This window comes from Bos indicus x Bos taurus, chromosome 9, assembly GCF_003369695.1.
Source record: "Bos indicus x Bos taurus breed Angus x Brahman F1 hybrid chromosome 9, Bos_hybrid_MaternalHap_v2.0, whole genome shotgun sequence".
Taxonomy (NCBI): domain Eukaryota; kingdom Metazoa; phylum Chordata; class Mammalia; order Artiodactyla; family Bovidae; genus Bos; species Bos indicus x Bos taurus.
Genome location: NC_040084.1, coordinates 68,420,284 through 68,446,470, shown reverse-complemented (window position 1 = coordinate 68,446,470; position 26,187 = coordinate 68,420,284).

The window sequence follows — 26,187 nt, the reverse complement described above, 5'->3', positions numbered from 1 at the left end:
TGGATTGGATGTTTAAAATAAATTTGAAACCAAAAAATGTTTTGTTTTTTATTCCAATCCTATTTCATTTGTTATATTGGGGAAAGAGCTTAGGCAACAACAGCTGTTTCAATGAAAACTGGAGAAGAGGGCATATAGACAAAACATAAAATCATAAACAGACAAGTCAGGGGACAAAGATTTTTCTGCTTTAAAAAGGGAATGATGTGAGGCAGTAAAAATTAGAGGTATCTCTGAGCAAGAAGATTTGGTCTCAAGAAGAATCATAGCAGGCAAGGGAATACTCTACAGAGAGTGGTAATAGTGTACAGTAGATCTCCAGAACTGATTCATCTCGCATTTGTCTCCTTTGACTGATGCCTCTAAGTTTCTCATCCTCCCAGTCCTAGGAACCTCTATCCTACTCTTTGGTTTTGCACAATTGACTATTCTAAATTTTTCATAAAAGTAGGATTATGCAATAAGCAATGATGCACTGCATACTTAAAATTTACTAAGAGGATATATGTCATGTTAAATGCTCTTACAGCAAAAAAAATTCAGTTCAGTTCAGTTCAGTTCAGTAGCTCACTAGTGTCTGACTCTTTGTAACCCCATGGACTGGAGCATGCCAGGCTTCCTGTCCATCACAAACTCCCGGAGCTTTCTCAAACTCATGTCCATTGGTGGGTGATGCCATCCAACCATCTCATCCTCTGTCATCCCCTTCTCCTCCCACCTTCAATCTTTCCCAGAATCAGGGTCTTTACCAATGAGTCAGCTCTTCCCATCAGGTGGCCAAAGTGTTGGAGCTTCAGCCTCAGCATCAGTCCTTCCAATGAATATTCTGGACTGATTTCCTTTAGGATTGACTGGTTTGATCTTCTTGCTGTCCAAAGAACTCTTAAGACTCTTCTCCAACACCACAATTCAAAAGCTCAATTCTTCGGTGCTCAGCTTTCTTTATGGTCCAATTCCCACATCCATACACGACTACTGGAAAATTAAAATGTTATAAACAAAAGGAGAAAAAGGAAACTTTTAGAGGTGATCAGTTTAAGGCCTTGATTATGGTGATGGTCTCAAAGGTGTATGCTTAATCTCTAAACTCATCATCAAGTTGTATACATTATGTATTGCCATTTGCATATCGATCATACCTCAATAAAGTGGTTTTAAAAGTACTAAAGGGGTTCCCTGGTGTCCCAGTTCAGTTCAGTCACTTGGTCGTGTCTGACTCTTTGCGACGCTATGAACTGCAGCATGCCAGGCCTCCCTGTCCATCACCAAATCCTGGAGTTCACTCAAACTCATGTCCATTGAGTCGGTGACAGCATCCAACTATCTCATCCTCTGTCTTCTCCTTCTCCTCCTGCTTTCAATCTTTCCCAGCATCAGGGTCTTTTCCAATGAGTCAGTTCTTTGCACCAGGTGGCCAAAGTATTGGAGTTTCAGCTTCAGCATCAATCCTTCCAATGAATACCCAGGACTGATCTCCTTTAGGATGGACTGGTTGAATCTCCTTGCAGTCCAAGGGACTCTCAAGAGTCTTCTCCAACACCACAGTTCAAAAGCATCAGTTCTTCGGTGCTCAGCTTTCTTTATAGTCCAATTCTCACATCCATACATGACCACTGGGGGAGAATAGATACATGTATGCGTATGGCTGAGTTGCTTTGTTGTGCACCTGTAGCTATTAGAACACTGTTAATCAGCTATGCTCTGATATGAGAAAAAAAGTCAGACACAAAAGGCCATGTGATATATGATTCTATTTATATGAAATGTCCGGAATTGGCAAATGCAAAAAGATAACAGGCAGATTAGTGCTTGTCTCCAGCTGGAGCAGCAGGAAAGGAGGAATTGGGGAATGACAGCTAATATGTATGCAATTTCTTTTTGCAGTGAGGTGATTGCAGCCATGAAATTAAAAGACTTTTACTTCTTGGAAGGAAAGTTATGACCAACCTAGATAGCATATTAAAAAGCAGAGACATTACTTTGCCAACAAAGGTCTGTCTAGTCAAGGCTACGGTTTTTCCAGTGGTCATGTATGGATGTGAGGGTTGGACTGTGAGGAAAGCTGAATGCCGAAGAATTGATGCTTTTGAACTGTGGTGTTGGAGAAGACTCTTGAGAGTCCCTTGGACTGCAAGGAGATCCAATCAGTCCATCCTAAAGGAGATCGGTCCCAGGTGTTCATTGGAAAGACTGATGTTGAAGCTGAAGCTCCAATACTTTGGCCACCTCATGTGAAGAGTTGACTCATTGGAAAAGACCCTGATGCTGGGTGGGACTGGGGGCAGGAGGAGAAGGGGACAACAGAGGATGAGATGGCTGGATGGCATCACCAACTCGATGGACATGAGTTTGGGTAAACTCTGGGAGTTGGTGATGGCCAGGGAGGCCTGGCGTGCTGCGATTCATGGGGTTGCAAAGAGTTGGCCACGACTGACTGAACTGAACTGAACTGAAATATTCAAAAATTAAATTGTGATGTTTGCACACCTCTGTGAATATACCCGAAACAACTGTGTCATACATTTAAATGGGTAAATTTCATGTTCTGTGAGGTCTGTCTCAATAAAGATGCAATTGGTGGGAGGTTTTTATTTAGTAAAGGCTAAATAAAGGCTGCTTCTTCAACCTTTCCTTGCTCCCTCTCTTCCCACTCCTTTGTGCTGGACCAAAGGTAAGGGCACTTGGTAGACCTCCTGACAGCTTAGAGCAGAAGGGGAAAACTTGGGAAGGTATCAAATGTATTATGTAGCTGTGTCCAAAAATGATGTTATTTCTATGACTGTCTTGAGTACAGTTGACCCTTGAACAACACAGTTTTGAACTGCAAGGATTCACTTATACATGGATTTTTTTTCAGTAGATACAAATACATAGTGTAAATACATTCTCTCTTTGTTATGATTTTCTCAATAACATTTTCTTTTTTCAAGCTTACTTTATTGTAACAGTACAGTATGGTGGCTCAGATGGTAAATAATCTTCCTGCAATGCAGGAGACCCAGGTTTGATCCCTGGGTCAGAAAAATCTTCTGGAGAGGGAAATGGCAACCCACTCCAGTATTCTTGCCTGGAGAATCCCATGGACAGAGAAGCCTGGCAGGCTACAGTCCTTTTGGTCGCATAGAGTTGGAAATGACTGAAGCAACACACGCACACACAAATTGTATTACCAAGTTTTCCACGAAAGAAAAAGGAAGTCTGGAAAGGCACACATCAGAACAATTAGCTCAGTGATACATTTTCTTTCATTTGTCTTTTCAGAAGTCCTCTGTACAGTCTTATTTTAAAAACCTGATATTGAGCCCTATATCAGATGCTCTGTGAGATGGACATGATATTTTTGCCCTTGAGAGACGGTTTTAATCAAGTTTTATCCTGATAGCCATCTAATATTAATTTCAAATTTCCCAATGCCCCAAGAACAAGAGCAGGATTCATCACTAAGATTTCTAGAAGGTATCTTAGCCAAACTGCTGATAAATGAAGCCCAGATCCTTTGTCTAAAGCCTTCTCTTCCTACCCCTCAGCCCTCAAGGAGAGGCTGGCTTATTACTGAGAAGTTCTGTCCCTTGATTGAGTTAGCATTAATTTCTTCAGTGTGGAATACTGCCAGGTTTGTAGTATCTTCCTTGCTTCTTCTTCTGTGCTGAGTCCCTACTGGGACCAAGGGAATGGACAGGCTGAGCATGTGGCAGCCAGCTGCAGTGGGTAGACCGGCAGCCCTGGGTGACAAGCAGTTCTTTTCCTGCTTGCTCCTCCAACATCTAACATTTCCCCTTGTTAACAATGTGGGCCCCCAACTCCTCCACTGTGATTTTTGTTCCTGCACATTTTCTATCAGGCATATTAGATAAAAGAAGAGGTGAAGATGCTTAGGAGACAGACTGGAGAGAACCCAGCTCCCTGCAGTACGGCTTTGATCCTGACACTAGGTGGTCCCTTGTTGGAGTCTCTGACTGCAGTATTTGAATACATTTTGAAATGCTGTGATGTGATGTTATGTTAATAAAGGCAAAGGGGCTCACAAATCAAAATTTTCAGATTGGAACACTAAAGACCCCTGAAACAAAATGACTCACAGCAGTTCAAAATAGCAGGGGGGAACAAAAGTATACTGGATGAATATTAATACAGAAAGGTTATCTGTGACTCAATATTAGCAAGGTGAAAATATGGCACAAAATATTAAACAAAATGAAGGAAAGTTTATAATGCTACAGGATGTACTTCACACTAAATGTATTATAAATATTTATGAGCCAACAATCATAAAAGAAACAAGATACAATCAGAAATATCCAGAAACAGTGCTGCTGCTGCTGCTAAGTCTCTTCAGTCGTGTCCAACTCTGTGCGACCCCAGAGACGGCAGCCCACCAGACTCTTCCGTCCCTGGGATTCTCCAGGCAAGCACACTGGAGTGGGTTGCCATTTCCTTCTCCAATGCATGAAAGTGAAAAGTGAAAGTGAAGTCGCTCTTAGTGACCTCATGGACTGCAGCCTACCAGGCTCCTCCATCCATGGGATTTTCCAGGCAAGAGTACTGGAGTGGGGTGCCATTGGCAGAAACACTAGTGATAGATAATTGCAATGCACCTCACTCAGGCTGTGTAGATTGATGGTTGAGAAAGGAGTAGAGAGCTAGAAATGCTAAATAACCTAGTAGTTTCTTCTTGTTTGATCCAAATACTTTTATAACATGGGACTTCTCATTAACTATGTGCTTATCCTGAGATAGATGTCATACCAGAAAGACAGGAGAGACTCCTGACTTCATTGCTGTTCTCTGATTTACCAGCTTGCAAAATAATGAGTTGTTCATCGAGCATCGTCCAGAGGTGACTGACCCCATGATTTTGTTTTACTGTATTATGAATTCATGGTTTAAATATACTTGATGTATTTCATATTCAATCCAGTATATGTATTATTCACACTGATGCTCCTAGGCTGGGACTTAGTCATTTCACCAAGGAGAACTGATTCCTTTGGAAATAGATTTTAGAGATAAAATCTGCCTTCTAAGGATGATCAATATTTCTAGGCCTTTCTAGTGGTCAAAATTAATCTAAATATGACATATATGTAAATATGATATATAAATATATAAAAGCTCCCCTGGCGCCCTAGACAGTAAAGAACCCACCTGTAATGCAGAAGACCTGGTTTCAATCCCTGGGTTGGGAAGATACCCTGGAAGAGAGCATGACAACTCAGTACAGTATTCTTGCCTGGATAATACCCATAGACAAAGGAGCCTGTCCATGGAGAGTCACAAATACTCAGTCACAAATACTCAGACACAACCGAGCAACTAAGCACACACAATATAATCATATACACTTAAATCATGAGTTCAAGTTGGAATTTCAAGTTTGAATTTACAAATAGAAGGACTTTACTTAGCTTTTTCAGTCTCATATTTTTATCTGCTTTTCCCTGCACCCAAATTTCTATTTTTTAGAATCAACATAATTATCCATTTACTATACACATAGCAGTCTCAATACCAATTCTACCACAAAGATACGATCACTGAAAATTGTTTATATTTTTCCTGGTTCTGTTTGTCCTTACAGTCCATCCACTGATGATATATAGCCAAATTAAGTTATTTTAGAGACATTTGAAATTATTTCTCTTCTGTATAGTTTGCCAACTTGATATACTGTTGTGTTCCTTCATTTTATTTTGCTTTGTTTTTGGTTTGTAGTAATGGCTTTTAAAATTTTTATTCTGTTTTATAATTCCATGTATAACATGTATAACATACATATGTAACATATATAGCACACATATATAAATACCTATAACATATTTACATAGTTTCAAAGTTGAATATACAAAATATGGTATACATATATATTAAATTTTTAGGGTGTCAGGATTTCTTATAAATTTTCTAGAAGCTTACTTTTTTCTTTTGTTTATTTTATTTTACTTTTGGCTGCACTGGGTCTTCATTGCTCTGTGTGGGCTTTCTCTAGTTGCAGTGAGCAGGCCTTGCAGTGGCTTCTCTTGTTTCAGAGGACAGGCTCTGAGGTGCATGGGCTCAGTCATCGTGGCACACAGGCCTAGTGCCCCATGGCATGTGGAATTTTTCCAGTCCAGGGATTAAACCTGTGTCCCCTGCATTAACAGGTGGATTCTTAACCGCTAGACCACCAGGGGTCCAGCTTGGTTTTGATCTTGGTTTTCCAGGATTCTCAGTGCTTGTGTGGGCTACTGAATGTCTTTTTAATAAACTTTTTTTTTTTTAATTTGCTTAGTCTACTAAGATTGGCTTCAGTTGCTTGCAACTAAGAACCTTAACTGATATGGCAGAAAGAGCCGTTGGATGGGCCACCAACTCCATTTGCAGACTGATCTACACTTCCCTGAGACTAGCTTTGCATGAACAAAATCTCAGTGTGTCAATCTGAAAGTTATTAAACTCTCTGTTATACTTTTACCACCCTCCTACCTTGTCTTAATACTCATGTAACTAAGGGACACCACTCAAGTGATTGGCCACAAAATACAAAAAGTATTTCAGGGCAACATTTGAACTCCACTTCTAGACATTGGAGAATCTGGTATAAATCTTAGATATCCACCTCAGTTGGCACTTGTATCGTTTCTGCCTTACTCTGTTATATAGTTTTACACACATTTCCAGAGGTTTGCTATATTCTCAGAGGCCCATTCATGACTCCGCTCCAAAGGAGACTGAGAGGGTTATCATCTCAGGTCTCCATGGACTGTATTGTGGTCTCCAGTGTGCTCTTGATTCCCTTTAGTATAAAACACACAGCGCGGTGGTTGCAGTTTAGTATAAAACACACTACTCCTTGCAGGATGTAGTGACTTCTGATCTAAATGGACTATCACTTCCTCTCTTTGAGTTCAGAGTAAGTCAGTCTGAATTGAGATGTTACCACAGAGAATTTGAGAGAGGGAGCATTTCCTCTCAACTACACTTTAGCACACACAGTGCCCTGAAGAAAGTGAGAGATTTGAACTCTATGAATTGGATCTTGTGGTGAAATACAAAGATGTCATATCAAAATACCATCACTTGCTCCTTTTCCATTCTAAGAGTTTTAAAAGTTTCTAGAAATTCCTGCTCATGTTGTGTAAATTTCCTTCTTGTTCTTTGGCAGCAGAAACACCATTTAATGTCTTTTCAAATTAGACTAGCACATTCCACACAATCTTGGTTTTTTATAGAAGATGATATGCCTCAGGTTGTAATTTTCCAGTGTTCGGTGGAATATTTTCCTGGGGGCATTCGTAGGCATGTACCAAAAATAATAGCAATTCAAATGAATTTGTGAACTTCTACAGAGTTCAGCCTGTAGAGGAACTCATGTAACCCTGTTAGAATGTCAGAGCATTTCAGTGACAATGCTGTATCTGCGTTCCCCTTGAACTTGGCTTGGAAGTGAAAACTGCATATTTACTGAGGGCACAATTCCATAGTTTAGTTCTACACAGTCCTGTAGCATCATTCAGTTAATCACACAGTCCTATAGAGTTGATGTGCCTTTGTGCTATTTTATGGCTGAAAAAAATCAAGGCACAGAGATAATAAATGTTTATGCAAGAGTACTCAGCTAAACATACATTATACAGTAAATGAAGGAGGAATCAAACCTTGACATTCTGACTTTTGAGTCTATTCTGAACTACTATACTTGCTTCCTTCTAATGAAAATTTCTACCCGAGAAGTATTTCAGTCATACATATGTTTTTAATGACACATTTCATAAGGTTAGTGAGGCTTCAAACTGTCCAGCATATAGAAATTTTATTCTTTGTCCAAGGCATGAAATATCAATATTATCCTCTAGATAAAATCACTCAATAAAACTAAATTTGCATCTCTATTAAAATATACTTTCATTTTACTAGGAACAAATTTAACAGTCTTACTTCTGGTCCTATCACTTCATGGCAAATAGATGGGGAAAAAGTGGAAACAGTGACAGACTTTATTTTCTTGGGTTCCAAAATCTCTGCAGATGGTGACTGCAGCCATGAAATTAAAAGATGTTTGCTCCTTGAAAGAAAAACTATGACCAATCTAGACAGTGATTAAAAAGCAGAGATATTACTTTGCCAAAAAAGATCCGTAGAGTCAAATCTATGGTTTTTCCAGTAGTCATGTATGGATGTGAGAGTTGGACCATAAAGAAGGCTGAGCGCCGAAGAATTAGATGTTTTTGAACTGTGGTGTTGGAGAAGACTCTTAAGAGTCCCTTGGACTGCAAGGAGATCAAATTAGTCCATTCTAAAGGAAATCAGTCCTGAATATTCACTGGAAGGACTGATGCTGAAGCTGAAGCTCCAATACTTTGTCCATCTGATGCAAAGAGCCAACTCATTGGAAAAGATCCTGATGATGGTAAAGATTGAGGGTTGAGGGCAAGAGGAGAAGAGGGAAACAGAGAATGAGATGGTTAGATATCATCACTGACTCAATGGACATGAGTTCGAGCAAACTCTGGAAGATAGTGAAGTACAGGGAAGCGTGGCATGCTGAAGTCCATGGAGTTGCAAAGAGTCAGATACAACTTAACGACTGAACAACAACAAAAACTTGTGTAGAAAAAGAACCATTATTTGAAATCTACCTTCTATTTTGTATTTGCAAGCTGATTAAAATTTGGCTAGTCATTTATCTGATGAGAATTTAGTGGTTACCTACTCTTTTTACCTAGGGACATAAAGAATACAAAATCAAGTTGCAGATAATATATATTCATGAGGAAAAAACAACATACAAGTAGCAGTAGATGAATTTTTAAAAATTTTATTGTACAGTTAATGATGTGTATATGTGTGTGCATGTAACACAGAGAGGAGACACTTTTTTCCCCAACTATTGGCCTTGGGAGAAATTATTAAGCTTCATTAAGCCTCAAGGTTTTTAAAAGAATAAAGTGGGATTATAAACATATAATGTCTAGCACACAGTGCCTATTATCCATGGTTGAGGAGCCCAGAATTTAGTATGAACTTGGTTCAAATTTTGGTTCCGTTCTTAATAGTTATGTGACTTTGTGCAAGTTATTAAACCTTGCTGAATCTAAGCTTCTTAACCTGAAAAAATTAGAACACTATCTATCTTGTAAGAAGGTGATTAAAATTAAGTGAAATAATGGATGTAAAATCTACAGCTTCTAGCATTATAAATGTCAGTTCCAACTCTTTCTTCCCCTTTGTCTTGTTTTCTCTCCTCTCTTAGAAGGGGTTGCTGAAACATGGGAGGTACAATTTGGAAGTAGAGGGGCCTCCTGCTTAGGGGAAACCTTTGTCTCAGAAAGAATCAGCCACACCTGGTGGTTCCCACGAAAGGGAAGAAGAGAGGAGAATATGCAGATTCTAAATTTTCAGAAAGAGAAGTAAGTTCAGTTCAGTTCAGTCGCTCAGTTATATCCGACTCTTTGCGACCCCATGAATCGCAGCATGCCAGGCCTCCCTGGCCATCACCAACTCCCGGAGTGTACCCAAACTCATGTGCATCGAGTCGGTGATGCCATCCAGCCATCTCATCCTCTGTTGTCCCCTTCTCCTCCTGCCCCCAACCCCTCCCAGCATCTGAGTCTTTTCCAGTGAGTCAACTCTTAAGGTGGCCAAAGCATTGGAGTTTCAGCTTTAGCATCAGTCCTTCCGATGAACACCCAGGACTGATCTCCTTTAGAATGGACTGATTGGATCTCCTTGCAGTCCAAGGGACTCTCAAGAGTCTTCTCCAACACCACAGTTCAAAAGCATCAATTCTTCGGTGCTCAGCCTTCTTCACAGTTCAACTCTCACATACATACATGACCATTGGAAAAACCAGAGCTTTGACTAGACGAACTTTTGTTGGCAAAGTAATGTCTCTGCTTTTGAATATGCTATCTAGGTTGGTCATTACTTTCCTTCCAAGGAGTAAGCGTCTTTTAATTTCATGGCTGCAATCACCATCTGCAGTGATTTAAAATAAAATCTGACACTGTTTCCACTGTTTCCCCATCTATTTCCCATGAAGTGATGGGACCAGATGCCATGATCTTCGTTTTCTGAATGTTGAGTTTTAAGCCAACTTTTTCACTCTCCTCTTTCACTTTCATCAAGAGGCATTTTAGATTCTCTTCACTTTCTGCCATAAGGGTGGTATCATCTGCATATCTGAGGTTAGAGAAGTAAAGTGCAACTTAAAATTTCTTTCCGCATATCCAGTCCAGCTCACAAGGACAGAAAGTAGTAGGGATTCAAGTGGAGATCTAAGGAGCAGGCATTTGACCCATTTTACTTATATGCCCTTTCACATGTAGGGGCTCTGTGCAAAGATGAGGTCCCTGGAATTATGGGGAAGCAGTAATCAGGGAAGAGACAGTCATTCTTTACTTCTGTGACATGAGACTAAGACTAACAGACTGGCTTCCTGCTGCAGAATCCTGGAAGACCCCAGGCAATTATGGAGAAGAGCTGGTGCCATCCTGACAGTCTTGTTGACCTCAGACTTGCCCCCACCCTCACTGGTGTCTGACTCCAGCTACTAAATAGGTATGAGCTTAGCACCAGAGCTAACCATACCTCCTAAGGTGAAGGCACGCCATTCCAACCACGTTTCCCCATATTTTACTCCTCATAGAGCTTAGGATGTCTCAACTTCCTGATTTGGGCAGAGGAAGTACTTTTTTAGTGGGTTCAGCATCATTCTACAAGTCATGCCTGGAAACTCAGTTTGGAGCCTCCTCTTCCCAAATCTTTCTTCCGCTACCTCCTTCTTGCTATTCAGAGAGGCCTTTCCTGCAAACCTAGATGAATTGTAGCCTACATTCTCCTGTCATTGTCTGTCTGTCATCTTGCTTGTTTGATTTCCTTTATAGCACTTGATGCTGCTGCTGCTAAGTCGCTTCAGTCGTGTCCGACTCTGTGCGACCCCATAGATGGCAGCCCACCAGGCTCCGCTGCCTCTGCGATTCTCCAGGCAAGAACACTGGAGTGGGTTGCCATTTCCTTCTACAAAGCATGCAAGTGAAAAGTGAAAGGGAAGTCACTCAGTCGTGTCTGACTCTTCGAGACCCCATGGACTGTAGCCTATCAGGCTCCTCCGTCCATGGGATTTTCCAGGCAAGAGTACTGGAGTGGGGTGCCATTGCCTTCTCCTTATAGCACTTATTGCTATTCAAAATATCTTATTTTACTTGTTTTCTTCTTTGTGAGTGTTCTTTCCCTCCTTGGAGAGCTAGTTCTAGCAGAACAGAGATTTTGCCTGTTTATATGAAAAAAGTTTTATTGGAACACAGCTACACACACATAAACTGACATATCTTCTATGGGAGATCTGTGGTACTACAGTGGAGGTGAGTGGCTGAGACATAGCTCTCTGATCCACAAAGCTTAAAACATTTATTATCTGTCCCTTTATAGAGAAAGTTTGCAGACTTGTGGTCTAATTCATTGTTCTAGCAGAAGAACAGTACTTGGTACGTGATAAGCTTTAAATAATATTTGATGAATAAATAAATAAGCACTAGAGAGAGAAGTGAGGCCCCCTGCTCCAGGGAAAAGTTTCTTCCTTCGTAGGCTTTAGATTCTTGAGTGTCCCTTGAAAAGCAAGGAAATCAAACCAGTCAATCTTAAAGGAAATCACGCCTGAATACTCTTCGGAAGGACTGATGCTGAAGCTGAAACTCCAGTATTTTGGCCACCTGATGCCAAAAACTGATTCATTGGAAAAGATCCTGATGCTGGGAAAGATTGAGGGCAGGAGGAGAAGGGGACAACAGAGGATAAGATGGTTGGATGGCATCACCAATTCAATGGACATGAACTTGGGCAAATTCTGGGAGATGGTGAGGGACAGGGAAGTCTGGCATGCTGCAGTTCATGGGGTCGTGAAGAGTCGGACATGACTTGGCGACTGAACAGCAGCATTCTTTAGATGCTGCTGCCCTGAAAGTTTATATTACCATGAGTAGCTGAAGAATCATAATGCATAATATTTACATTTATTTTTAAGGCTTCTTTCACTGTTTTTTGTAGCTGTTGGTTATGGTGGGATATATGATAAGAATCAAGACTAGAGTTCCTATCATATTTTCAGAGTTATATTAAAGTAACTGGATGTAATCCAGGAATATAATAGGTTTCTAAATTATTATACTTATTTTCCTCTAATTAAAATTATTTTAAAATATAATAAATGTTCATTATTGAAAATGTAGTAGAGAAAAAAGCAACCTCCACCCCATTTCTCAGGGACAGATGACAAGAACATCAATTCTCTCCTTCTCAATCTTTATTCCAAACACGTTTTCTAAAGTTGTTTTATATTAATATGGAAAATTTTCTACTTTGATTTTTAATTTAACATAAAAAATATTACTGTCTGCATTAGTAAGTGCTCCTTGGTTACAAGCTAGAGAAACAGGGAAACACGGGCTATTAAGTAAAAAAGGAAATGTATTAGAAAGATTTGGGGTGCAAGTAGAATCAAAAGGGATTTAAGTAGCAGAACAGATTCTTCAAGGAGTCAACAGAATAGCCTTGCTTCTAACCTTGTATAACCCTCATCAGTACTCAAATTTCAAGTGAAAAGAATCTAACTGGCCCAGAAGGAATCCTCTGGCCTTCCCCCAGAGAGAGAGTACTAGAGCAGCTTGATAGCTCATCAAGGATGAATGCAGGAAGAGAAAGGAAATATGCTCCAAAACACAGAGGTGATGCCAGGTTCAAATGTCTTTTTACTGTTTGGGGGTCTAAACGTATATAGTTTTAGCTGTATGTTTTGCAAAACTCAAGATACGGTCCAGATAGAAAATCTTTTCACTTTTTTTGACTTCAACCTAACAGTGAGCTTGTTCTTAAAAATCTAGATTTACAATCAACGCATAGAAATTTAAGAGAAAAATTACATCATTAAGGAAGCCATTACTAAATTCGAAACTTACCACAATGTTCAAGCTCAACAGGAAACCAAATTATTATTTTCAAACTCAGTGCAAACACATGAAATTGGTTTGTAGTTTTTCACACATGTAAAAATAACAATTCTGATATCAGAGTTGAATGAGAAGAGTTCTATATGCAATATAAAATTGCATTTCATGGCATCATATACATTGTTGCTAGGTATGTATAGATACAATTTTCCCCTCAGTAGTTTATTTAACTCATTAGAGAAAAACATAGATACATAGATGCTTCCATCTTTATTATAATAAAGTAAAAATATAAATTCAACTTATTAATTTGTAGAACTATAACTTATAGAACTATAATTTGTAATGTTTCAGTTCAGTTCAGTTCAGTTGCTCAGTCATATCTGACTCTTTGTGACCCCATGAATCGCAGCATGCCAGGCCTCCCTGTCCATCACCAACACCCAGAGTTCATTCAGACTCAAGTCCATCGAGTCAGGGATGCCATCCAGCCATCTCATCCTCTGTCGTCCCCTTCTCCTCCTGCCCCCAATCCCTCCCAGCATCAGAGTCTTTTCCAATGAGTCAACTCTTTGCATGAGGTAGCCAAAGTACTGGAGTTTCAGCTTTAGCATCATTCCTTCCAAAGAAATCCCAGGGCTGATCTCCTTCAGAATGGACTGGTTGGATCTCCTTGCAGTCCAAGGGACTCTCAAGAGTCTTCTCCAACACCACAGTTCAAAAGCATCAGGTCTTCGGTGCTCAGCCTTCTTCACAGTCCAACTCTCACATCTATACACGACCACTGGAAAAACCATAGCCTTGACTAGACGAACCTTTGTTGGCAAAGTAATGTCTTTTGAATATGCTATCTAGTTTGGTCATAACTTTCCTTCCAAGGAGTAAGCGTCTTTTAATTTCATGGCTGCAGTCACCATCTGCAGTGATTTTGGAGCCCCCAAAAATAAAGTCTGACACTGTTTCCACTGTTTCCCCATCTATTTCCCATGAAGTGCTGGGACAAGATGCCATGATTTTCATTTTCTGAATGTTGAGCTTTAAGCCAACTTTTTCACTCTCCACTTTCATCAAGAGGCTTTTTAGTTCCTCTTCACTTTCTGCCATAATGGTGGTGTCATCTGCATATCTGAGGTTACTGATATTTCTCCCGGCAATCTTGATTCCAGCTTGTGTTTCTTCCAGTCCACCGTTTCTCATGATGTACTCTGCATATAAGTTAAATAAGCAGGGTGACAATATACAGCCTTAATGTACTCCTTTTCCTATTTGGAACCAGTCTGTTGTTCCATGTCCAATTCTAACTGTTGCTTCCTGACCTGCATACAAATTTCTCAAGAGGCAGATCAGGTGGTCTGGTATTCCCATCTCTTTCAGAATTTTCCACAGTTTATTGTGATCCACACAGTCAAAGGCTTTGGCATAGTCAATAAAGCAGAAACAGATGTTTTTCTGGAACTCTCTTGCTTTTTCTATGATCCAGCGGATGCTGGCAATTTGATCTCTGGTTCCTCTGCCTTTTCTAAAATCAGCTTGAACATCAGGAAGTTCATGGTTCACGTATTGCTGAAGCCTGGCTTGGAGAATTTTGAGCATTACTTTACTAGTGTGTGAGATGACTGCAATTGTGCGGTAGTTTGAGCATTCTTTGGCATTGCCTTTCTTTGGGATTGGAATGAAAACTGCCCTTTTCCAGTCATGTGGCCACTGCTGAGTTTTCCAAATGTGCTGGCATATTGAGTGCAGCACTTTCACAGCATCATCTTTCAGGATTTGAAAGAGCTCAACTGGAATTCCATCACCTCCACTAGCTTTGTTCATAGTGATGCTTTCTAAGGCCCACTTGACTTCACATTCCAGGATGTCTGGCTCTAGGTCAGTGATCACACCATCGTGATTATCTGGGTCGTGAAAACATTGAATCACTATGTTGTGTACCAGGAACTAATACAGTATTAGACGTCAATTGTAATTCAAAACTAAACATACTCATAGAAAAAAAGATCAGAGAGGTGGGGGTGAAGGGAAAGGGAATTAGAAGAAGGTGGTCAAAAGTACAATCTTCCAGCTACAAGATACATATTAGGGATGTAATGTACAATATGATAAATATAGTAACACTGCTATAAGTAACATATGAAAGTTGTTGAGTAAATCCTTAGAATTCTCATTACAAGGAAAGATTCCTTTTCTTTTTGTAAAACTATGTATCTCTATAAGATGATAAATGTAACTACATATCATGGTAATCATTTTATGATGTATGTAAGTTAAATCATTAGGCTGTACACCCTTAAATTTACACACTGTTGTATGTCAATTATATCTCAAAACTGGGGGGAAAAGATCTAAAAAAGATCTATTTCTCCATTTCCTTTTAAATCTTAATAAAATTTAAAACTATTTAGAAAATATTTAAGGACAACGAGCTTTCAATTTCAGGCATAACGAATGGATAGGGGGCTCAGACCACCCATTTCCATCTAAAATGTAGAAGAAGCAACGGTAGGGTAGACTGCAAACATTGTTCTCCTGTATGTTCAAGGACAGATACCTTATTTCGGAGATCAAGTTTGTTATGCAGATTTGGTAGGATATGAAACTTTCGGGGTGATGGAAATGCTTGTTATCTTGATTGTAGTGATGGTTTCATAGGTATGTATATATGATTGATATGTATTCATATCCATATTGTTGCATACACTGGTGGGTATATATGTGTGTTTGTGTGTGTAAGAAGATTTATCAAACTGTGCCCTTTAAGTATGTGCAGCATATCAATTAAACTTTCAAATACAGCAATTAACTTAATAAATGATAAATTACTCATTAAAGTTACTTAAAAAAAAAAGTCTTTGACATTTGGAGTAAATAGTCAAACAACTAATAAAAACATATGAACTTCCCATAAAAAATATAGATAGGTCTTGAACAGAAGAGATGATTAACTTTACACTTAAGAGAAATAAAAACTAAACCTCAGCTCACTACATAAAAACGGCAGAAATGCTATAGTTTGGTAACTCACAATGGCAAGGAAAGGAGTGAGGAACACTCTCCCACACTGCTAACAGGAATGGAAAAAAAATGATAAAATCCTATGAAAGGCACTTGGCAGTTTCTACCAAAATGACAAGTGCATTTAATTTTGATCCAGCAAGTATTCTCTGGGGAATGCAGTCAACAGATTGCTGAACTCACAGAGAGTGGCATACGCCAATATGCACCATTGTTTCTATTCACGGGAGTTTGGAGACAACCCAGATGAACCACTAAAACACAGGCTGACGAAGCTATGTCCGCACAGTGCACTGCACAGCTGCTCGGGTAAGAAAATGCTTCTGAAACTATAGAGAAACATAAGATATATTTTCATTATCTTGCATTTGCACATAGAAATAATAAAAAGGAATAGAATAGAATAAACAAGGTTATTTGTAAGGAAGAGGAATTTGGTAGATGGGACCAGGAAAGGGAAAATAGATTTATTTATATTTATTATAATATTTATCTTTAAAGTAAGTAAGCATATATACCCTGGAGTCAGAAATGGCAACCTACACCAGTATTTTTTGCCTGGAAAAATTCTGTGGACAGTGGAGCCTGGTAGGCTACAGTTCATTGGGTTGCAAAGAATCAGACACAATTGAGTGACTAAGCATGCACACAAACATATTTCTATATCAAAAATATTGTTATATTTTGTATGTATTAAAAACAAAAAAAGGGTCATTTTATGTTAAGTGCTTATTATATAGATTTGTTAGTAATCAGGGAACATTATTTGATTAACTGTGATTCAGAATGCATGTAATTATAATCCCTAATGAAAGATTTCTTTCCCAAAGAGACCCTAAGAATTTAGGCATTTTGAGGGTTATATCAGTGTGTATATCTAAATGGAATTAAACAAGAAAACTTTGCCCCAAAAACCTACAGAATTATCCTAGAATGACAATATGAAAGGATTTGTAGTCTTGTTATAGAAGTATGAAAAGTTTACTTGCAAACATCACTTTTTAAAAGGAAGTAATTTGGTCTAAGGGCTTCCCTCATAGCTCAGTTGGTAAAGAATCTGCCTAGAATGCAGGAGACCCTGGTTTGATTCCTGGGTCAAGAAGATCCCCTAGAGAAGGGATAGGCTACCCACTCCAGTATTCTTGGGCTTCCCTTGTGGCTCAGCTGGTAAAGAACCCGCCTGCAATACGGGAGACCTGGGTTTGATTTCGGGGTTGGGAAGATCTCCTGGAGAAGGGAAAGGCTACCCACTCCAGTATTCTGGTCTGGAGAAATCCATGAACTGTATAGTTCATGGGGTTGCAAAGAGTTGGTCGAGACTTTCACTTTCACTTCACTTTTTCACGTCAATTTGGTCTCAGTTGCAAAAGTAACTAGCATGTATTAGAGAGTAATGTTCTATGAAATTAATTTTTAAAGAAAAGTTGGGGACTTTCACAGTGGTCCAGTGGCTAAGACTGTGCTCCCAATGCAGGGAGCTTGGGTTCGATCCCTGGTCAGGGAACTATAATAGGTCTGACAAACCACAGATTAGAGTTCATATGCTGCAACTAAAGATCCCACGTGCCACAACTAAGACCTGGCACAGCCAAAAAATGAAGAAATTTTTAAAAATAAAATAAAGTTGATTTTTACTTTTCAAGCACTAGAATAATCTTCAGCAAGTCAGCTTTCATTGTAATAGAAATCAAGTGATGTTACTTCAGGATTTTGATTAAAAAGGAAAACCTTCATCCAAGGCCAAATGTGACCTTCAGCCAATCTTGCTTTTTAAAGTGATTTGATCCAAAGAAATCACTGTTGAATAGAAACTCAAGCAAATGTTTGACTTTTATTTTTCCATTCAACTTGGAATCCTTGATGACCTCATTTGCTCTTCATTCACATCATTAAATGGCTGAGAGGACAGTGTGAGGCTTTCGTTAATCCGAAAATTAAATCAAATCCTTTCCATTTTGAGCTTGAAATTCACAGTGTGAGTGATCATTAACAAATCAGAGTTAAGGTTGTTGAATAACAAGGGACTTCATACAAGATGACAAATCCATTTGGTGACAGTTTTTTTTTTTCCCTACCAGTTTTCACTGTGCAGATCCAAACTCCTAACCAGCCTGGGCCATCCCCATGCTGGGCCAAAATTGACTAAGAATAATCTGTGTGCTGACATGGCTCCTGGCCCCAAACAGGAAGAGTTATCCCTAAGAGACATATGGAGGTAAATCGCCCCAGGAACTCAGCTAATACCTCCAATTGAATTTAGAAATCAATAGACAGAGTTTGGTTGCTAGTGTTTTTGATAGTGTTTGTTTCTTTGAAAGAAATCAGAGGAAAGGAAAGGTGTGTATTTTGCCTCCTGTCTCTTCTGTTCCTCACTTGCCTGTTTTCTCACTTGGATTCAGGGAACTTCAAGGGCAAGTTAGGTTGTAGAATATAAAGAAGGTTATCAACATCTCCCCAGGCCTGTGTCTGGGTCAGCTCAGCCACGCAATGTGGCAAGCTTAGATCGTTTTCAGGAGTTTATGAAGGGTTTCGTAGCTGTGGTCCTCTGTGAACTGTGATAGAGTTCTCCTGTTATTTCCACTTTAGTCTTTGAAACCAAAAGCTTTCAGAGTGAACAGGGAGGTGGGCCCTGGGTCCACACATTATGCTCTATCTCCCAGTGATTATGGACCCCCTGGACTCACTGAACGTCAGTCGATTATTGTCAGTGTTGTAAAGGATTTGGCTGGCTTTGTCCCTGGAGGTTAAGGTCTAACCCTTGGAATTTGCCAAGTGATAGGCATGTCTTTGTTGGGACTCAATCAAGCTTGCCTATATAATGAACCCTCAATAAAACTCTGGACAACAAAGATCCAGTGAACTTCCCTGGTCAGGAATGCTCTGAATATTGTCACACTTCAATACTGGGTAGGGACCAGGTTCTGAGGATGATGGAAGCTGTGCATCTGGAACTCTCCCAGACTTTGCCTGGGCTTCCTAGGTGCCTCAGTGGTAAAGAATCTGCCTGCCAATGCAAGAGATGCAAAAGACCTGGGTTCAAACCCTGAATTGGGAAGATTCTCTGGAGAAGGAAATGGCACTCCAAAACAGGCACCACTCCAGTATGCTTGCCTGGAGAATCCCATGTTCAGGGGAGCTTGGCAGGCTATAGTCCATGGGGTCACAAAGAGCTGGACACAACTGAGTGACTGAGCACATACACACAGACTGCCCTATGTGTCTCTTCTTTGGGCTGCTTCTAATGTGAATCCCTTTGCCTTAATAAAACTGTAATCATATATAGAACACTTTCAGTAAGTTCTGTGAATCTTTCTAGTGAATTATGGAACCTAAAGTGGTTGTGGAAACTTAAAATTGTGTAGCTAGTTGGTCTAAAAAGTGGGGGTGGCCCTGGGAACCCCTGAACTTATAGCTGGTTCTTAAGTGAGATCAGTCTTATGAAGGACTGTGCCCTCACACCTTGTAGTCTGACAAACTCATTGGACTGTTCTTCTGAAACTTCAGCCAGGCCTGTCTTTGCTTATCAGAAACAGCACAAGTTCAGCTTGTGTCACAATGAATGACCCAAGACCAGTGCCACACTGGTGGAAATGCTCTATCTCCCACTGGCTAATTCTTCTCTTAAATAGCTTGGAAGATATCCCAGTTTTTCATACACAAAGTTGGCCCACTAAGGAAATAGCTGCTCCACACCATTATCAAAATCACAGGTAATAAAATAACAATTAATGCTATGTGTCAATTTTCCCTAATTGATTTGATACTTTTATGCATTATACAATGTCACTATTAGCCACCACAAAAAGTTGTTAAATGTTCCTATGTGTACATTGTTGTTGTTCAGTAGCTAAGTCATGTCCAACTCTTTGCAACCTCATGGACTGTAGCATGCTAGGCTTCTCTGTCCTTTACCATCTCCCTGAGTTTGCTCAAACTCATGTCCATTGAGTCAGTGATGTCATCCAACCATTTCATCCTATATCATCCCCTTCTCCTCCAGTCTTCAGTCTTTCCCAGCATCAGGGTCTTTTCCAATGAGTTGACTCTTCACATCTTCACATTGGAGCTTCAGCTTCAGCATCAGCACTTCCAATGAATATTCAGGACTGATTTCCTTTAGGATGGACTGGTTTGATCGCCTTGCTGTCCAAGGGACTCTCAAAAGTCTTCTCCAACACCACAGTTCAAAAGCATCAATTCTTCAGTACTCAGCCTTCTTTACGGTCCAGCTCTCACATCTGTACATGATTACTGGAAAAACCATAGCTTTGATTATATGAGCCTTTGTCAGCAAAGTGATTTCTCTGCTTTTTAATACACTGTCTAGGTTTGTCATAGCTTTTCTTCCAAGAAGCAAGCATCTTTTAATTTCATGGCTGCAGTCACTATCTGCAGTGATTTAGGAGCCCAAGAAAATAGTCTGCCACTGTTTCCACTGTTTCCCCATCTATTTGCCATCAAGTGATGGGGCCAGATGCTGTGATCTTAGTTTTTGAATGTTGAGTTTTAAGCCAGCTTTTTCACTGTCCTCTTTTACATTTGTCAAGAGGTTCTTTAGTTCCTCTTCACTTTCTGCACATCCAAGATTATTAATACTTCTCTCAGCAATCTTGACTGCAGCTTGTGACTCATCCAGCTTGGCATTTCTCATGATGTACTGTTTTGCATGATGTAATGTGTACATTATATCCATGTGATTTATTTCTTTTATACCTGGAAGTTTGTACCTCTTAATCCCCTTCACCTATTTTGTCTGTCCCCTGCCCATCTCTTCCAGCAACCATCAGGTTGTTCTCTGTATCTATAAGCTGTTTGTTTTATTTGTTCATTTGCCTTATTTTTTTACATTCCATGTATAAGGGAAGGCACACAGTATTTGGTTTTCTCTTTCTGACTTATTTCACATAGTATAATACCCTTCAAGTCCAACCATGTTGCTGATAATGACAAGAGTTCCTTCTTTTTTGTGACTGAGCAATATTCTATTGTGTGTGTATTTATGTATATGGACTTTCCTGGTGGCTCAGATAGTAAAGAATCTGCCTGCGATTCAGAAGACCCGGGTTCTATCCCTGGGTGAGGAAGATCCCCTGGAGAAGGGCATGGCAACCCACTCCAGTATTCTTGCCTGGAGAATCCCACTGGACAGTGGAGCCTGACGGGCTGCAGTCCATATATATATACATACATGTACACACACACACACACACACACACACACACCCACCCCATTTCTTGTTTATATCCTTTCATCTATCGATGGACACTTAGGTAACTTCCATATCTTGGCTATTGTAAATAATACTGTAATGAACATAAGGGTACATCTATCTCATAGAATTAGCGCTTTCCTTTTCTTTGGATAAATACCCAGAAGTGGAATTCCTGGATTGTATGGTAGTTCTATTTTTAGTTTTCTGAGGATGACACAAAACATCAGCATGTTTTCTTTGGAAAAAAGTTTATTCAGGTTTTCTGCCCATTTATTCATGCTATATTGAGTTGTATGAGTTCTCTATATATTTTGGATATCAATCCCTTATCAGATATATGATTTATAAATATCTTCTCCCATTCAGTTGTAGATTACCTTTTCAAAAAGGTGGCTGCTTTTTGTGTGCAAAAGCTTTCTAATCTGATGTCCCATTTATTTTTGCTGCTATTTCCCTAGCCCATACAGACACACGAAAAATATTTCTGAGATCAATGTTAAAGAGGTTACTGTCTATTTTTAATTCTATTGTAATTGAATAATGTGCAAAAACTTTTTAATATAGGAGAAATAAAAATAATAACTAAAACTGTGTACTATAGTCTTTACTACATTAAAACGTATACATTATAGTATAATTATATACATTATACTATATTAACACATATGCATATATTATACTATATATCTTTATAATGATAATGTTATCTTTATAGTCATAAATTTAAAAAGGTACACATATACACACAATTGTCAAGGTCTTCAAAATCTTTGTTTTCTTTTCTAAAGCACTGATAATGCTCTTAAATAGAATGTGACTACAGGCTGAACTGAGGCAACAGACACTGATGATCTTCCCCCCAGGTTCAATTTTGCCTTATCAGAACTTTTCAGATATGATTATTCACACATTTAAAAAATTTCTTACTATCTTGGCACCCAACCCATATTTCTATATTTTGATCACAAGATGTTAATAAGACTTCTTTAACCAGGACTGGGTTTCCCAGGTGGTACTAGCGGTAAAGAACCTGCCTGCCAATGTGGGAGACGTAAAAGATGAGAGTTTCATCCCTGGGTCAGGAAGATCCCCTGGAGGAAGGCACAGCAACCCACTCCAGTGGGTTCTTGCCTGGAGAATCCCATGGACAGAGGAGCCTGGTGGGCACATAGTTGGACACGACTGACGGGACTTAACATGCAGGCAACCAGGACCAAATTTGTTTGTTCATTCAACTTATTCAACCAACATTTGTTGAGGAGCCATCCTCCAGCTGAACAGGAAGCGTTCCGGGGTTGTGCATACGAGAGATGAACAAACCTCTACCATAGCCCTGAACAGGAAGGGTTCCAGGGTTGTGCATATGAGAGGTGAACAAACCTCTACCATAGCTATGAGCATAGCAGACCCCTGGTCCTGGGTGAACTGGACCAGCTCAGACAGTCCTCTGTCCTCCTGTCCCTGCCTGGCCCCAGCCTGCCCAAACCTCCCACCAAAAAGTCCTTTGGGTTTGACATTAATGCTCTAAGTGTAAAGAGTTCCAATATCATACCATTCTTCTACCAAGCTGAAAGGAATAGCTTCAGGGTTTAGGTTCTTAGGAACTCTTTAGGGAAATTGGTTGAAAGAAATCTGCTCTCTTCAGTAATTTAATCAACACTATTCTGCATCACAGCTTTGACTACATGAACAAAATATAATATAATGGAGTAATTATTTTAAACTTTAGTTGCTAAACAGATCACAGCTTATTATCAAACATTTGATAATATCTGTATGAGCAGATACTTGTCTTATGAATTATGACTAGAGTAAAAAATTTCTCCAGCCATGAAATGTGCCTATATGAGAGTCTGCAGTTAAATCTGTTTAATAATCATTAAAATTGACACTATAGGGGTGTTTTCTGACTCTTTTTCTTTGAGTATCTCCTGTACTAGCTATGCAGGTCACTGACTCACAGGGATCTCTTCATTTTACTAGCTCTGTCTTTTACTAGCTACTCAGTTTGCTAGCTATGAATTTGCTCAAAAGGAGCAATGCAGTCTATTACTCATCATTATTTGATGGCTTGCTCTGTGCCAGGCATAGTACTAAGTGCTTGAACTACAAAGCTGGATAAGACACAGTCCTTATCATCAAAAAACATACAATGGGGAAAGCCTAGATCCATTGTTGTTCAGTGGCTAAGATATGTCCAATTCTTTGTGACCTCATGGACCATTATCAAACAATATTATTTCTATGTGATGAGTGTCATAATAGAAACATGAAAGCATAATAAGATAGTATCAGTTCGGTTCAGTCACTCAGTCATGTCCGACTCTTTGTGACCCCATGGACTGCAGCACGCCAGGCCTCCCTGTCCATCACCAACTCTCTGAGCTTAGTCAAACTCATGTCCATCCAGTTGGTGAGGCCATCCAACCATCTCATCCTGTCATCTCCTTCTCCTCCCACCTTGGGTCTTTTCCAATGAGTCAGTTCTTTGTATCAGGTAGTCAAAGTATTGGAGTTTGGGCTTCAGCATCAGACCTTCCAATGAATAGTCAGGACTGACTTCCTTTAGGATGAACTGGTTGAATCTCCTTGCAATCCAAGGGACTCTCAAGAGTCTTCTCCAACACCACAGTTCAAAAGCATCAATTCTTCGGTGCTCAGCTTTCTTTATAGTCCAATTCTCACATCCATACATGACTACTAGAAAAACAATAGCTTTGACTAGACAGACCTTCGTTGGCAAAGTAACGCCTCTCGTTTTTAATATGCTGTCTCGGTTGGTCACAGCTTTTCTTCCAAGGAGCAAGTGTCTTTTAATTTCATGGCTGCAGTCACAATCTGCAGTGATTTTGGAGCCCAAGAAAATAAAGTCTCTCATTTTTTCCACTGTTTCCCCATCAATTTCCCATGAAGTGATGGGACCAGATGCCATGATCTTAGTTTTCTGAATGTTGAGTTTTAAGCCAACTTTTTTACTCTCTTCTTTCACTCTCATCAAGAGGCTCTTTAATTCTTCTTCGATTTCTGCCATAAGGGTGGTGTCATTTGCATATCTGAAGTTATTAATGTTTCTCCTGGCAATCTTGATTCCAGCTTGTGCTTCATCCAGCCCAGCATTTTGCATGATGTACCCTGCATACAAGTTAAATAAGCAGGTTGACAATATACACCCTTGAGTTGATGGCTACAATTCAAGAGGAGTCTCAACAAAAGTGTTTCCATAGGACTTACCTGGTGGTTCAGTGGTTGAGACTCTGTGCTACCAGTGTGGGCTGGGGGATGTGGGGGATTGTGAGGGGATGGGAGTGTGTGAAGAGGGCAGGTTCAATCCCTGGTCAGGGAACTAAGATCCCATATGCCATGCAACATGGTCAAAGGAAAAAAAAAAAAAAGCGAGAGAAGTGTTTCCATGGCAAAGTCTTTTTTGTTTCTGGAAGTTTATTCCCTCTGTCTCACTTTACACCATGAGTTCTTAGCTCTGACACACGTGGGAATCTTTTGGAAAAACTTTAAAAAATGCTACTGCCTATGATCCTTGCTCCAGAAATTCTCATTTAATTGGACTGGTGTATAGAAGCTGGGCATAGCCTGCCTAGAGATTAACATGTAGTCAAAGGTAATGATTGAAACATTGCTATATCCATCTCCTCCTGTTTCTTCCAAGCTCCATATTACTAGCCTGACTCCACTTTTCAAACTTTTCCATATCATGGCATATGGAGGAAAAAAATTTTTTTTTAGTGAGAAAAGGGATTAATGCATGAAACTATCTGAAACCTCTGTATACCTGGAAGAAGTTCTATCTATGGCAAAGAGATATCAATTCTAACCACCTGTCAATAGATTGGAGGCAACCAGTGTTTTCAGACACTGCAGTTGGGTAACACTGGGTTAAAATAGCTATCTGCCCTGTATTTACAAACTGTATGTGTTTTCCTTCAAAGCATATTTAAACAGTGATTATTAGTGTATCTCTGCATTTTTCTTGAAAAGCTTTGAGGTCCTACAATGTATTGTTAGTGATCAGCACAGGGAATACAAAAATGAAGACAGTCGTCACCATACAAGGGTTTCCTATCTTTATTAGGATGAAAGTGACTTACAGGTTGGTCTCATTAAATAGAACTCATTTTACTTGCCTTACTGGACCTGATAAAACATCCTCATTCAAACAGCTGTGCATCCTTGGGCAAGTCACTTAGCATTTCTGAAACCCCTTTTTCCCCAACTAGGATATGCGAGGGATTTTGCCAGATCTAGAAGATCCATGTAAAGTCTCCACGTCTGCTAGTGGTATAGGAAGAAGTCAGGCTTTGTTGAATGATTATAACCATGAAAATCAGGTTACTGAAACAGGGACTCGAACAATATTTGCACAACCATGTTCAAATCAGCGTTATACACAAAATGCTGTCAATGAGGGGAAACAACCCAAACATTGATCAATAGATAAAATGATAAATAGATTGTGATATAAACAATGAAACATTATCTAGCCTTAAAAAGGAAGGATACTACAACATGGAAAGCATTATACTAAGTGAAATAAGACAGATACATGAGGAAGAATATTCTGATTCCACATATATCAAGGTACAAGTGTCAGATTCATAGAGACAGAATGTAGAACGGTGGTTATCAGGGTGAAGGATAAGAGTTATTATTTAACAGGTAGAGAGCTTCAGTTTCAGATGGTGAAACAGTTCATAGTGATGGTTCCATTCAATCTGAACTTACTAACTGCTACTGAATTGCACACAAAAAGGGTTAAGATGGTAAATTTTATGCTATATACATATATTTAACCACAATAAAAATGTTGAAAAAAATCAGGTTACCATATTTATTTTACATTCTTAAGTTTTATGAAAATCCTTTTCAATACAATAGTACTATGTTAATTCCAGTGATATTTACCTGGTTATTTTAATAAATTGCTAAAAAGTTTCTCAACAGTATAATTTATGCCTCATGACATGTTGTTGTTGTTTAGCTGCTAAGTCGTGTCCAACACTTTTGTGACCAAGTGGACCTTACCCC